We start from the raw sequence: 13757 nt of genomic DNA, 5'->3' as shown, positions 1-13757 counted from the left end.
GTTACATGAATTTGTAACGGTCCGGTTTTCGGAAATTTTCCATGGTTCCGGTCCCAGACCGGATCCAAAAAAAACTCTTCATTAATGTTGGAGGTGGCTCAAATCAAATCCAGAACCGGATCGAATCGAACTGGAACCGGTCTGGACACTCCAAACCGGTCTCGCGGTTTGGATCGATTCTATGATTTTATCCATGGAATCGAAACCGATTTAAGACTGATTCTGACCATTTCTCGAATTTTTGGGATTTGTAAAGCATGACTAAATTTTGAGTAACTCAAGTCATTTGTACATATATTAAACTGTTTGAGGAAAGGATACGTTTCAAAACAAACTTATTGTAAGGTCCAAAATTAAGACGACGTAATTCAACTGTATGCAAATCTAGGAAACATGAAAAATGGCTAATTAATTTATTTTAATTGATTATGTGACATGCATGATTATATGACATAGGATTTTATTTTCATTATGCATAAAACTGTATTTTCAAGTATTATTCAAGTTGCGATCGAGGAACGGAGACCGAGGGCTGAAAGACGTAAAATGTTTTATTAAATAATTGTTTTCAATTATTTAAAATAGGGTTGATGTTTTTCCATATTTTTGAAAATAAGGAGTTTTGAGGTGAATTTATACATCGTGGCGTAAATTTTATCGGTGTTGGTTTTCAACAAAAATACGAATTTTTGGCAACCCGGCTAATAAATTCACAAACTTATTTTAACAAAACTATTTTAATATTTTAATTAAACTCTGATTAAGCACTAATGGGCCTAATGTGTATGCTTAATAGGTCTAAGTTTAATTAAAGATTTAATTACTATATAATACGATAAAATCACCCCAAACCCTATCATTATTCATGCCACTTTTCTGAAAATTTCCCATCATATTCACGGCACACACACACACCAAAGTTGAGAGAAAAATTCAAAGCTTTCAAGGGTTTGTCAAGCCTACGCCTCTTCGTCGTCAACGTATAATCGTGTGTTTAAAACGCAAAGGCACGCCATACATCTCCTTTTCTCATCTATCACATTTTATTATCGTTTTTAATTACGTTTGTATGAAAAGCTTGGTGTTCTTATTATTTTCGGGTTTTTGCATATACATGAGATAAACTAATGGTTTTATGTTCCAATTCATGTCCTATACGTGTTAAGGGGCTGCCATGATGTTAGTTTATGGTCAAGTGTTGTTTATACATGATTTAAAGGGTCCTAAGACACACCAAACACGCTGCAAAAATCGAAGAAAGTTAGCTGGTAAGAAACGCACTGTCATGGGCCTTGAGGGATTCGGTTTTGAGTGTAGATGGGCGTGGCTTGGCACGGCTAGGACCAAGACTAGCCAAGGTCATGTGCGAGTCGGGGAGAGAGTCCTAGCCATGCTAGGACTCGAGTACAGGGCTCGGGAAGGCTAGGACTCCCACCCGAGAAGTGGTGTGCTGTGTGATTTTAGTGCAGCACCACGCATGGAGTCAGGGGCTGGTTTAGAGGGCTTGGACTGGGCTAGGTCAAGGGTTAAGGGTTTAGGTGGGTGCACTGCATGCTGGTTCATGGGTTGGGTCGAAGGCCAGAGTCCTAGGCTCACAAACTTAGAGTCCATATGCACTAGGAGTCTCGGCCTTGCTTGCAGCTGGAGTGAGGGCTACGGCTTCGAGCTAGGATCTAGTTCAGGGGGTCACGTGGGTCTCGGAGGGTCCATAGAAGGGCTAAGAAGGGGTCGGCTCAAGGTGGCTCGACAAAAGCGAGAGTTGGCTCATGGGTGGTCTAGGACGTGGCTTAGGGTTTTCTTTTTGGGAAAATAATTCGAAACACGGCCATGGGGGTCGAGTCGTGGTTCACGAGGGCTAAAATAATAATAAAAGTCTAAGTTTAAATTTAGAAATTTTATATTAAAGTTTGGAATTTTTCGGGATTAAAACGCCTTCAAAACGACTAATTACGAATTAATTAAAAGGTCTAGTATTTAAGCTAAATAAAATTATGAGAATGTTAATTTAGGCTTAAATAATTATTTGGGAGATGTAAGAGTCAATGAAATTAAGAAAAATGTCAAAAAACGTGAAATTTTACGTCTAGGGGTAAAACGGTCATTTTACACCTAAAAATTAGTAAACATCGTGGCAGTGCTCTGAATGCTTTTTTTTATGATATTATAATTATTTTAAATGTTTATAGATTTTTACATGTTAAATTATGAATTTAAACGTTAATGGAATGACATGATTATTTATGGAATTTTTATGGTAAAGTTAAAAGAATATGTTGCATGCTTGTTTTTAAAAGGAAAAAAAATATTAAATTCATGATTTTTATAAAGTGATGAAAATGTAAAATATTGAAAGAAGTGAAGTAATTGTGACTATTGAGGATATGAAGATAAGAATGGGGATGTCGTGAGGGAAAAGGCCCCAGAGGGAGCCCATTTATGGGAGAAGGCCCCAGAGGGAGCCTGACGATCGTATTTTCATTCGATGAGGATAGGCCAAAGCTCAGTAGACGAGAGACCGTCGCTGATGTCCCCATCGCCCAGTACTATGGTTTCATGTAGATAGATCCATCGACTTTTGAGGATGAGGTAAGTCACAATTAACGATTTGAATTCAACGAAAGAAAAGGAAAAGGAAAAATGTTTATGATCATGGTAAAAAAATACCTGTTATGAATGAGGAAAAAGGAAAAAGATTGAGGTTTATGTTATGCATGTCATGAAAATGTTATTTTTACGTAAAAGTATTTTCACTATTGCTTGTGGTTTTATACGTATTATTTGTTATAAAGATTATGGTGTGTTGAGTCTTTAAACTCACTAGATATAATGGATGCAGGTGAGTTTGATGGAGGTCTTGATGGTTGACTGACTGGACTAAAGGTGCACACGACCCGAGGACCAGCGCTTCTACTTTTCCGCACTTATGATTTATGATTATGATTTACGTTAAAATATGTTTAAGACTATTTATTTATTCTTTTGAGGGGTTTTTGAGAGGATGATACTTTTCAAATTCATTGCTTTTAGGTTTGGTAAACATTTGACGATTTCATGTTTTGACTATTTCACTTGATTTTCAAATACTAGTTGGTTGATTTATTTTTAAATGGTGCAAAATATTTTATGAAAATATTTTTATGTATGGTAAGTGTTCGGCCGAGTTAGTGAGGTTTGAAAAAAAAATTTCTAGTACTTTTTAAGCAAAAAGAAATAACAAACGTTTCACTTATCAAATCTAATTAAGATCGGAAAATTAATTAATTAAAATTAAGAAAATATGGAAAAAAAATTAAATAATTAATATGGTAAATTAAAATGCTCCAAATTGAGTAAACATTGACATGGTGATGACTATTGTAATTGTTTATTTTGAATACATATAGGTCGTGTTTCAGTCAATGCTCCACCTAAGAGGGGATATGTACATAAGTTATTCTGCAGTATGTGGGTAATGGTCACACTAGCAGTTGACACCAATGTTTTGATTGACAAATTTTGGCAAAAGTTTGGTGCAATCGAATCTGAATCAGTCCAGCGAGTAAAACTTTCCATGAAAATTACCTTCATCGTGATGTCACCTTCGAAATCACGAAATTCAATTGTTTAGGTTTTCAAAATAAAGTTTTTGTCTTTTTTGAAAATTTTTGGATCGCCGATAACTCCACGTAGGAAACTCAAAATTCAATTCCGCCTACTACTCTGTAAACCTCACGACGTAGGCTTCCTATCTATATCAAATTTCCATTTTTGAAAAATTTCTCGAAAAATCTTGTTCAACACGTATATTATACTGCTTGTCAAATTTTAAGGAATTGAAAATTTAATCGTAGTACGTAAGAAGGAAACGATTAGTATTGACTTATATTACTTGGAATTAATGTATCTATCAGAGATAAGTTGATTTAAGTTAAAAAAAAAATATTTGAATGGATGATAATAAATTATTTGAAAACTAATATGTGAAAATATGATATAGGAATTATAAGTTTTGATATTATAATATAGAAGTTGATTTTGTGTCAATAAGAAGTGTGGGATGTGATGTGGGATGTGATGACTTGGATTTTTAAAGCACTGATCATCTCAAGAGCTCGAAACTTTGTAAACGCATGAGACTCGAATGATGGAGACTCACGAAGGTGAACCCCTCCCCCCAGCTCAAGAAACCAAAAATTCATCTCAAGGAAGCTCGTGATGTGATGTCCTAAATGACTCAAATTTCAGCTACATGAGGAGCTAGGAGTTGGATACAATTATGGTACAAAAATTAGCTCTTTAGTAAACAAATGTGACTCTTCATATTGGATACACTTTGACCATCATCATGGCTTGTTTGACCCTCGAGAAATCGGTGGAGGACTGCCCTTTGATATACAATATTGAGCTCTATAAGTACCCACAAACCCATAAAATTAAATCCTCTCCAACCAACCCTCCAAAACCGAGCACTACAGTACCTGCCGAGCCACATCATTTCAGCATAGTTTAGACAGCAATTACGTAACATTCTAAGACTTTATTTATCCCGTAGATCACGTCCGAGCACCAGCTCGAGTTGTTGTCCGAGTCGCGTCAAGGTTCTACCCGATTGCTGCAAGGTTTCATCTAAGCTTAGGTCAAGTTTGAACCATTCGAGCAATAAAAGGCTGCCAAAATCGTACCCTCCCAATCGATTTTGTGTAGTAGATAAGTGGCATTTAAAGCCAACATGTTGTTCATTTATCTGCCTGAATTTGGGGCAAGCAATGCCTAACGTCGAGCCAAGAAATTCAGGTCTAGTTCGAGCCACATAGGGCTGCCGAGTTCAGTGGCAGAGCCACATTCGTTGTAAATCCCGGGTGGACAATTTTTTTTAAAAAAAGTACATGTCTGATACTCACTGAGAATTTGGGGTCCAATTCAATAAGTGACATTAATCCAGACGCAGGCTTCGAATTTGCCCTAAGCCTGAAATCACGAAGAAGACCGTTAGAAGGGAACCGGGAGGGTATCCCGATGTAGTCCCTCCGACGCTCAAGTCAGAAACGGAGGATATAAAAAGAGAGCAGCTAAGGGTGCTGCTGAAAAATAATATAGTGAACATCCCTAAGTTGGACATTCAAACCTGGTATTTATAAGAGAATACATAAGCCTGTCATGGGTCTTCTACCTTGGGTTGAGATGGGCTGGAGCCCATGATCCGGTGTGGGCTCGATTTGGATGGGATCATCCCAGGGTATCACCAGTCTCCCCCCTCTCATGTCGAACTGAATCGCAGGTTCAAAGTTCGATTACTTGCATGGTTCTCGACTTACAACATGTGAGTTGTGTATTCTTTTCCTGCTGCTCATTAATCTCAAAAAATATGGAAATAAATTAAATCATCTTCCCATCCTGAAAGGTCAGATCTGTGTTGGACTTAGGGGTGTCAAAATGCAACACGACACGACCCAACACAAAAAAAATCAGGTTCGGGTTGGGGTTTTTCGGGTTCGGGGTGGGTTCGGGTTAGTGCCAAGTTAGGCGGATTTCGGGTTGGGTCGCGGTTTGACCCGAAATTTTTTTTTTTTGAAAATATTACCTATATTTTTATGTATTGTATGTTTGAACAAAATTTATTGTATATTTATATGTTAAATTTTCATCATTTAATATTTATTTTGTATATTTTTTATTTTTTTAACAATTGCTTATTTGATTTAGTAAATATACTTTTAATTTTCTAAAATTAAACTTTCAAAATTTAAATCGAAATTTTTTTTATTATTGGTTTAAATTAAAATATTATTTTTTTTATTTTTTCGAATTTTTTTCATTAATTTTTTTAAAAATATTAAAAAAATAAATAAAATTCGGGTTAGACGGGTTGAGTCGGGTTAGACGGATTCGTTTTCGGGTTGGGGGTTTTCGGGTTGGTTCGGGTTTCGGGTTGGGTTCGGGTTGAAGAAAAAAATAAAATTCGCGGCTTGACCCAAAACCCGACCCGATTGACACCCCTAGTTGGACTCCCCTACGCTTCACCCTCGCTTGAGCCCCGGTCTCACCTTCGCGACTCGAGCCCTCATCCTCATCTCACCCCTTCTCGCAGACCGCCGCCCTTTGCACCACCCTGCCAACAGCCCTCGCCATTCTCATATCCTCGCATCTCTTCACATGCCGCTGCTCCTCGCACTATCTTCCTGCCTGTGCTTGCCCACACACGTCCTTGCACACCCTCCCCAGCCGTCTGTGTGCCCTGGTGCTAGCCCATCTCCTCTCCCTCGCCCATGTACCAGCCTCGCCCGCCCTCCTCGAGCCCTCACCCATCTCCTCTCCCTCACCCCTGCACCAGCCTCGCCACACGCCCACCACCTTCACGCCTCTCCATCTCGCCCCACGCCTCCCTTCCACACATTGCCTCACAACCTCGCCCGCCCTCCTCGAGCCCTCGCCCATCTCCTCTCCCTCACCCATGCAGCAGCCTCACCGCACGCCCACCACCTGCACGCCTCCTTTCCACACATCGTCTCACAGCCTTGCCCACCCTCCTCGAGCCCTCGCCCAACACGCTCTTGCCTCCACCCGCATGCTCGCCTAGTATGTTGAGAATTTTATTTCGCAGCGGTAAACATTGTTCGTCATAGACAAACTAAATAATCATGAAAATTGTTATAACACAGTATGTCATCGTACCCTCGCTCGCCAGCACGCCCCGCACCTCCTCGCGCCACAGCCACACACCACAACTCGCCCTCCTCGCCCCCATTTTCAAGGTCTTCTACTAAGCTTTATGTAGGAGAAACGAGTACTTCACTCACCTTCAATAGTTCAAACACCTCACTCTCCTCACTTCAAGCTCCTCTACCTAGGGTCCAAACTTCATCCTCACCACTTCAAGCTCCTCTAGGCTTTAGCCTTAGTGAGAAAATGAAATTCTCACCTTCTCATCTCGCAACTCCTCTACTAAGCCGGGCCTTAGAAAGAAAACAAAACTTCCACCTTCTCAGCCTCCGACTCCTCAGCTAGGTGATGCCTTAGCAAAAAAATAATACTTCCACCTCCTCACACTCTGACTCTTTTGCTAGGAGATGCCTTTGGAGGAAAATAAAATTGACACCTCTTCACCCTCTGACTCCCCTGCTAGGCGATGCCTTCGCAGAAAAATAAAAATTTCACCTCATCACCCTCTAACTCTTTTGCTAGGCGATGCCGTAGCAGGAAAATTAAATTTCACCTCATGACCCTCTGACTCCTCTACTAGGCGATGCCTTAGCAGGAAAATAAAATTCTCACCTCTTCATCTCGCAACTCCTCTACTAAGTCGGGCCTTAGAAGGAAAATAAAAATTTCTAAGCCCTCATCCTCTAACTCCTCTGCTAGGCGATGCCTTAGCAGGAAAATAAAAATTTAATTTTTCTTCTCCCCGACTTTGTTCCTCTACTAAGCGTAGCCTAAGTAAGTAAAATTTAATTTTTCTTCTCATCTACTCTGCTCCTCTACTAGGCGCAACCTAAGTAGGTAAAATTTCATTTTTCTTCTCCTCCACTATGCTCCTCTACTAAGCAATGCCGTAGTAGTAAAATTTTGATTTTTCTTCTCCCCTACTCTGCTCTTCTACTAGGCGATGCCTTAGTAGGAAAATAAAATTTTTCTCCTTCCCAACTCTGCTCCTCTACTAGGCAATGCCTTAGTAGGTAAAATTTAATTTTTCTTCTCTTCCACTCTGCTCCTCTATTAAGCGTTGCCTTAGTAGGAAAAATTTAATTTTCAATCTCCCCAACTCTTCTCCTCAACTAGGCGTAGTCCAAGTAGATAAAATTTGATTTCAATCTCCTCACCTATGTTCCTCTACTAGGCTCAGCCTAGGTAGATAAAATTTAATTCTCCTCATCAACTCTTCTCCTATACTAGGTGCAGCCTAAGTAGGTAAAATTTAATTTCAATCTCCTCACCTCTGCTCCTCCAGTAGGAAAATTTAATTTCAATCTTCTCACCACTGCTAGGCTCAGCCCGAGTAGGAAAATTTAATTTTCGATACCTCAAACTCTCCTCCTCTACTAGGTGATGTCTTAGTAGAAAAAATTTAATTTTTCTCCTCCTCAATTCTACTCCTCTGCTGGGCGATGTCTTAGCAGGAAAATAAAAATTTCTCTACTCCACTTTACTCATCTACTAGGCGATGCCTAAGTAGGAAAATTAAATTTTTCTCCTTCCCAACTCTGCTTCTCTACTAGGCGATGTCTTAGTAGGAAAGATTTGATTTTTCTTGTCCCCTACTCTGCTCCTCTACTAGGCGATGTCTTAACAGGAAAATAAAATTTTTCTCCTTCTCACTCCTCTACTAGGCGATGCCTTAGCAGGAAAATAAAAATTTTCTCCTTCCCAATTGTTCTTCTCTATTAGGCGATGTCTTAACAGGAAAATAATGTTTTCTCACTTTCATAATACAACAACATTCATGAACTGAAAAGAAAAACTTGATTTTATTGAATTCCAACTGATTACATGCGAAAATTCAAAGATGAAATACATCAACGATAAATTTAAGAATGATATTTCCTAAGGTGTTAATCATTCCAGGGCCTCTTTAAAGCCTTGTCTTAAGCATTCTGCAAGTAATAAGCTACAGAATTAAAGTTCTCGATCACTCTGAAAAGACCCTCTTACTTAGGGTCCAACTTTCTCCTTTGCTCTTCTTGTACCTTTAGCAGAACCAAGTCACCCACTTCTTCCTATCCTAATCATGTTAACCTCCACACGCGTTTTTTTCCCCTCCTCCCTCACTACCCTTTCATAACACCGACTGGTGATTTTTTGGTCCCCGCACAAGACTCCAACCCCCTTTCCTATAGGAAACTTAAGCTTCTGATGATAAATGGAAGCTACGTCTTTGAAATCCTTCAGGGCTGGTCGTCCTATAATTCCATTATACGCTGACGGGGTATCCACCACGGTGAAGGCTATCATTTTTGTTACCTGTCGATGATCATCCCCAAAGATAGGGAAAGAACAATCTAACCCAAAGGCGAGATGGCATGTCCTGCAAACCCATACAGCGGGGTGGAGACCGGCTCAAACTCAAATCCTTCCACCTTCATTTGATCCAATGTGCTCTTGAACAAGACGTTTACGGAGCTTCCATTATCAATAAATATCTTTGCCACATCATAATTGAAAATAGTGGTCATCACCACCAAGGCATCGTTATGTGGAGTCACAACGCCTCGGAGGTCTTCAGGCCCAAAGCTGGTGACGGGGTCTTGTGGGAAGTCTGAACCCCTAGATATCTCAATCTACAACCTTATCCCATGTGCATTCCAAGCTCGCCCAGAGTCTCCATCAGTAGAACCCCCCGAGATCATATGAATCATTCCTCTTATAGGGTGGTTATCCTCATTCATTCCCCTCCTCGGTCTGACGGGCTCGTGAGGGATATCTTGATCTCGACCTTCCCCTCTCTGCACCCCGACCCTCTGATTTATCCATGGAGAGCCTCGATCATGCCCAGGGGACGGGTGAGACCTCGATCGACTCCCGGATAAGGATCCTTCTTGTCTGTCTCACGGAAGTAATCTAGCACTGCTCTCAATCCTTTGCGACTTCTCCCACCTCCCCTCGGGCTCCCTCACCTCCATCACCTTGTCTCGATTCCTATTCAGAAGAACATGTGATGAGAATTGTCATCTACCTTTAGTTTTGTCCTCCTCCCTCTCACCTGCACCCATCTTCCTTTCTCCTTTCTCCGCTTCCCAGCTCTTCCTCCCCAAGGCCACTGCTCCATTCTCTTGTGCCGCTGGGCATCCTCTAAATTTACATATTTTTCTGCCCGAGCTAACAGATCATCATAGCTCGATGGAGATTTCTTGACTAACGATTTGAAAAATTCTTCTCCCCTTAGTCCTTGTGTGAAGGCACTTATCATGATGTCGGGGGTAGCTGCGGGTATCTCCAGCGCTGCACCATTGAAACACTAGATAAAATCTCGCAAAGTTTCAGCTTCTTATTGTTTCATCATGAAATTTTTTTGATGCTTTTTGCTGCTAGCAAACCTGTGCAAGAAAGCAGTGGAAAAGTCCTCGGAAGACCGTATGGAGTTGGGCTGCAGCGTATTAAACCACTGCCGGGCAGATCTCACCAACGTGCCCAAGAACACCCTGCACATAACTCCATCTGAGTACTGATGTAACAAAGCTGTATTCTCAAATCTCCCCAAGTGTTCTTCTGAGTCAGTACGCCGGTCATACTCCCCCACGCTTGACTGTCGAAAACTTGGAAGAAGCCCTTCTTCCAAAATGGCGAGGGAAAAAGGACTTTCTTTCTTGGGCGCTGCTGATCTGTTCTCCAATTGCTGCCTTAACATCTGTATCTCTCTCCACATCTCTTCCATCTCCGGATTCTCCTCACTTGGGAGGGGTCGCGTCTCTTCAACCCTGCTCTGATGTCCCTCAACATTCTCCTCTCGCTCCTGGCGAGTGGCTTGTCTTTCAGCAAACATAGACTCTGGGTTCCTCTTCATGACTTTGTCTACTGTCTTGGTGATGAACTGACACAATTATTCCAGGGTCAAGTTCCCCACATTCTCATCGGGACGAAGCTGTTCGGCCCTCATTTTAAGACGAGGTTGTTCGGCTCTTGTCTCCTGACGAGGTTGTTTCGACCTCGTCTCAAGACACGATTGTTCCTGCCTCATCTCAGCATGAGATTGTTCGGGTCTCATCTGAAGACGCGACGATGCTGAGTTAGTTCTTCTGCTCTCTCTCCTACCTACCATCTCTACGTCTCAACTCAAAGTTCCCACAAATGGCACCAAGTGATACTCACTGAGAATTTGAGGTCCGATTCAGCAAGTGACACTAATCCAGATGCCTGAAATCACGAAGAAAACCGTTAGAAGAGGATCGGGAGGTTGTCTCGGCGTAGCCCATTCGACGCTCAAGTCGGATACTGGGGATATAAGGGGATAGTAGCTAAGGATTCTGCTGAAAAATAATATAGTGAATATCCCTGAGTTGGACATTCAAACCTGGAATTTATTGGAGAATACATGGGCATGTCATGGGCCTTCTACCTTGGGTAGGGATGGGCCGGTGCCCATGATCCTGTGTGAGCTCAATTTGGATGGGCTCATCCCTGGGGTATCAATGTCAATTTTGTATAATTTTGGATTAATTTAATATTAGCCTGAGTATATCAATTTAAAATATTATATGGTTCTAGAGTTTACAACTATAGCCCACATAGAACCGTATTCCTAACTCCGTCATTAGCCGAGTTCATGTCCTTCAAGATGAGTTTAGTTCAACAGCAAGGCTAGTTTAAAGGCATTATTCTGCTCTTTCATTCACTCGTGATCAAGCCTAGAAGTGTCCTAAGAAGTCTAGTTGCGTCCAAGCTGCGATTGAGCCATATTTGAGCCACAATAGTTTGATTCTTCGCACTTACAGTTCAACAAGTTTCTAAACAACAGTAAATGAGCTTATGTATTGTTTTAAATATTTGAGTATGTTATAAAATTCGATCAATATACTATATGTTTGATATGTCTTCTCTTCATTTGCTTCTATTCGTTCAGTTCTAATTATGTTATGTCTTGTCAATCAAGTTTTGAATCTGGAAAGCGTTGTTATGATTCAAATTGAATGTGGGAAGAAAAATCATAAATTTTGTTCTTGACCCTCTACAGTAGATATAAAACTGTGTTCTGGTCCCCACACAGTGGGATATAAAATTGTGTCTCTGACCTTGCCCATTATAGAAGTAACATTAGGGGACAGTTTGACCACGGATAATGAGACGAATTTCAGTTCTCTGCTCTATTCTGTTCCAATTTCTGTTTTTTATTTTGTTTCTATTTTGATATGATAAGTTAAGTTTTGAAATTTGTCCAATTTTTGTATTGAACTTTTAAAACCTGTATATATGTATAAATCATGTTATTTTGGTAATCAATCGGTCCTCGCTTGCTGAGTGTTTCCCAAAATACTCACCATGCTTACTTCTCTCCCCGTATAAGACTGAAGAACAGGTGAACGATGAAGAACAAGAAATGTTCTGGGGCTGGTGATGGAATCAGAAATCTAAAGATCAAGCACTATTTAACTTTAGTATTAGCTTCTTTTGTATTTCACTTCCGCAACTATGCAATGCACTTTTCTGATTTTTTGTTGTCAATCTAAGGACAATATTTAAATATGAAAAATGCTGGTTTTGGCTATCGGTTTTGCTAAGTGGCTTATTGTTGTCAAACAATGTCGGATGCCTATGCACTTTGGTAATGGGACATGATAATTTTATTCGTAGAATTGAAACCGGTTTAGGACCAATTCCGAACGGTTCTCGAATTTTTGGGTATGTAACATGTTCCTGTTGGATCAATTTTATTTTTATGGGCTTATATGTGAATAATTATGTGTGTGGGTTGTCTGTTAAGTTAAGCCCAAAATAAAGTGATCAAATAAGGTTTCGGGTTATTGGGTTTTAATGTATCTGATAGGTTGTTGGGCCTTTAATGTGTAGAGACATAAGTGTAATTTCTGTTCTTATGATAGGCTAAAACAGAAATATCAGAAGATAATGATAATATTATCTATATATATGGGTCATGGTCCCCAGATCTCGCGTTATCATTTTCACTATTCTCTCCCCCATTAAGAAAATAGTTCTGAAGAGAAACTAAAGGATTCTCTTAAGGAAAGAGCGCGTAGAACTGGAAGATCAAGACACGTTCTAAAGAATTCAGGATTATGGTATCAGGTACGCTTCCGCTTAAGTTTTCAGTCAAATTCTTAATGATTTATCATGATGGATTCTGCGGTTTATGGGTTTTCCCCAACAAGTGGTATCAGAGTCATTCATGCTTGAATCATTGAAATTTGTTTCAAGTTTTTGGATATTATTCGGATCCAGATCTGGAAATGAAAATTTTATTTTAAACTTTTCCGTTATGGTTTCAGATGTGAAATTTTTTTTTTTTGATATGGCTTCAGATCTGAAAATTTTTTGATATGTCTTCATATCTGAAAAATATTTTGATATGGTTTCAGATCTGGAAAATATTTTGGATAAACAATCAAATCTTTTAAAGTTTTAGTTTTTGTAAAAAGATTTGGTTGTAAATTTTAAAGATTTGGTATAAGATTTCGATTTTCCTTCCAGTTTTGTTCAACAAAATATTTTAGAGGAAAATTGAAAATTCGGATAAATTTTTTTTAAAAAAAAAAGGCACGTTTTCGGGCCGTGCCGGACGGATCCGGGTCGGCCCGTAAGGGTTCGGGTCGGTCCGTACGGACCCGGGTCGAACCGACTTACGGATTCGGGTCGGGTCGTACGGAACCGGATCGACCCGACCCGTACGGAATTTACGCATTTTTAAAATAATTTTTTTCCCTGTTCAGGTTTATTCGGTTAAGGTTAAATATTCATTAATTCAAATAATGATAAGGTTATATGTATTTTTAAATTTGATTAATTGAAATAAAATGTCGTCAAAGTGACCTCTTTTATGGAAATTAATTTTATTTTGAAATACAAAATGATTTTAGGTATATGTGATTTATATGAATATTGATCGGCCCAAAGGAATGTTAATATTTAATATAATTACATATGCACTTGTGGTGGTAAACATGTGATGGTTATTCGATTTTTTCATGTGAATAATAAATCGGCCCAAAGGAAGATTGTTATTTGACATGATAGTTACTATCAGTGTTTGACTGTTGCGCCAGGATATCACTTACACGTTAATCTTTTGTCCAAAGATGAAACATGTGCTCGATATTCTGTTTATGGGGGTTTAC

This window comes from Primulina huaijiensis, chromosome 16 (genome assembly GCF_012295235.1).
Source record: "Primulina huaijiensis isolate GDHJ02 chromosome 16, ASM1229523v2, whole genome shotgun sequence".
NCBI lineage: Eukaryota > Viridiplantae > Streptophyta > Magnoliopsida > Lamiales > Gesneriaceae > Primulina > Primulina huaijiensis.
Note: the sequence above shows the minus strand (reverse complement) of the source record.